We start from the raw sequence: 2,600 nt of genomic DNA on the forward strand, positions 1-2,600 counted from the left end.
TTGTATACATTCAATTTAAGTTTCAAAGTTTAATAAAGTTATAAAAGTTGTTTTGTAAAGGATTAATTTGTTTTTATTAAAATTTTGGGCTCCTATTAATCCAACTATTTAACAGATCCTATTACTCAGTAGTATGATTTTAGGTATCTAACTTTTTTTTGCTGTTTTTTTTATTGTTTGTTCATTTTCTTTCTCTTATAAATTAATTTTATTTTCTCTCTTTTAATTATTGTTGTTTTTTTATCTTATTTGTTGAAAAGTCAAGCAAATCGCATAAATATAAAAATATTAATACAACAACCTTAATATTAGTATTACATAGGATATGAATACAACATAATTTTGATTTTGAGAACACATTAATGATAGGCAAACAACTGAAAAACAAATAAAATAGTAAAAGCCATCTAAAAATAATAATATATAATTAATAATAAATGATAAAATAATAAATGATATAATTAATAGAATAAAAGTTTAATCACTGCCAACAATAATAATTAACAGAAAATAAAAAGGAAGACAAATTAAAACAATGTGTCATTTTGAATTTAAGCTCCTCTTACCAATTTACCATAAATGCTTCAGATATTGCATTTATCGCAAAAAATTAAAATAAATAAATTGTTTATTAACTTAAAATATACCAGAAAATATTGTTGATGGAATAAAAATGTAATTTGGTTAAAGAAAGAACGAGTCACATCCATTTCACTGACGGATAGTTGTTACATTATTCTCATCTTTCATGTTTTCTCATCCAGAAACAACAAAGGAAATAGAGGATGTAGTCAGGTGTACGGGAGATGTTTCTATTTTCGTCCTGACAAGTTATTTTGTGATAGCCTATTTCTATTTCATGTTTTCCATCAGTTTTGAACCATGTTATCTTTAATAAATATTATGTATATATAGAAGAAACACGTTCTTCTTATTTTACATGTTAAAAATTAATTTAAAAAAAAATTATATTAGACATAGGAGTATTAAAGAAGGCATATTAGACTTATACAAAGTCCTGCTTTGGCAAAAATAAATTTTTTTTTTTGTTTTTTTCCAAGACTCTCATTGGAGTCCTATACTGGGGAAAAATAAATTTACTCCTTATACCTAACCACAGATGAATGAAAGCGTTAAAGTATTCCGATCTTGAAAAAAAAAAAACTATTTAGAAGATGACAAACGTGAATTATCTGGGTTTTTTTCTGAAATATGAATTTTAATTTAAATATGGTACTGATTATTGAACTCAGCTGTTCACAGAAATCTACTTATTATAAATAAACTCCTACCTCATTTTCATGTGCTTTTTTTTTATTATTATTTCAATTATTTTGTATGATACACTTAAAACAGAATACTAAAATTTATTTAAAACATGATTCCATGAACAATATTTTAATTACATTACTTCCGATCGACTTGATATTAACGCAGAGTCATTATTAGACATAAATAGATTTTAGCAGGAACAGTTGGCCCTAAAAAAACTTGATTGAATCATTCTCATAGGCTTAAGTTCAACATTCATAGAATATCTTAAATATAACTGAATGAATAACTAAATTGAGGTTTGACCTGGTAAACGGGATTAACCTTTTAATTAATTATCTATATCTGACTACTGCAACTTCCGTAAGGTGCTCTTCCTACATTAAATGTAGTCTTTTATACATCTGGACAAATGGCGCGAGTTAAGTTATTTCGAAATTGAAAAAAAAAACAAGCAATTCCTATTTTTAACCTCCCTCTAAATTTCTCACTATCTTCATAGTACTTCGATTATTTTTAATAAATATATCTTATGAAATAAGAGGTTTCAACATGAGTAAATTAAATTCAGAGCTTTGATGAATTGATTTATTTTCATTCGGAGAAGCAGACGATTTTATAGCAATTATCGTAATAAAGTCTTAAGTCCTAACTTTGCATGAGAAACAGGGAATGACCTAAAAGTAATGTTTTTGAGGATAAGAAGAAGGAACTATTAGGGTTTTAAAGTTTAGAATAGTATTAAAGCAGGCCTGTTTAATGTGAACAAAATGGAATAAATTGTAACGAATTGACTATTCCTACCTTAAACCACTTAAAATTAATTTTCTTTGACATAAAATATGTAATTAATGAATTTCGTTAATTCTTCTAAAACCGAGATTGCTAAGGCTTCAACTTAGCAACCTAATGTCACGACCTAGGGAATCGAATTCGGGCTGAACGGGTTAAAATTTACGTCGTCATGGATCCACGGAATGATTCTTATCGACTTTCCCATTCTAGATATATTGTATAGTAGCCTGTAGGATTACCAATAATTTCCAGGTAGGAAAAAAATGGAAATTACTTTCAGCGTTGCGAAAATCAATCTATTCAATTTCGAGGTTGATAAAACAAAAAAACAAGCGATCTATTGTGCTGGCAACTAGTTAATTCAATTTTCGTTCAAGATTGTAACTTATCTCTAGATTATATTTCTAAATTTAACATTGTTTTTTTTTAAACTGGAGGATTAAAATAAATTCCAATAAATCCCACCAAATCATATTTACCCTTCGACGTAAACCCATGACCTCTTCCCCTACAATATCCTTTAATAATACCCC

At 27.1% G+C, this 2,600-nt stretch overlaps 1 protein-coding gene across 1 annotated transcript in view; it reads left to right on the forward strand.

Annotated features, from left to right (window-relative positions):
- Nucleotides 1-2,600, forward strand: part of LOC106679333 (uncharacterized) — a gene marked incomplete at its 5' end in the record, with an annotated part of 135,046 nt that overhangs the window by 33,343 nt on the left and 99,103 nt on the right.

Source organism: Halyomorpha halys, unplaced genomic scaffold, assembly GCF_000696795.3.
Source record: "Halyomorpha halys isolate HHAL.00 unplaced genomic scaffold, Hhal_1.1 Scaffold194.1, whole genome shotgun sequence".
Lineage (NCBI taxonomy): Eukaryota > Metazoa > Arthropoda > Insecta > Hemiptera > Pentatomidae > Halyomorpha > Halyomorpha halys.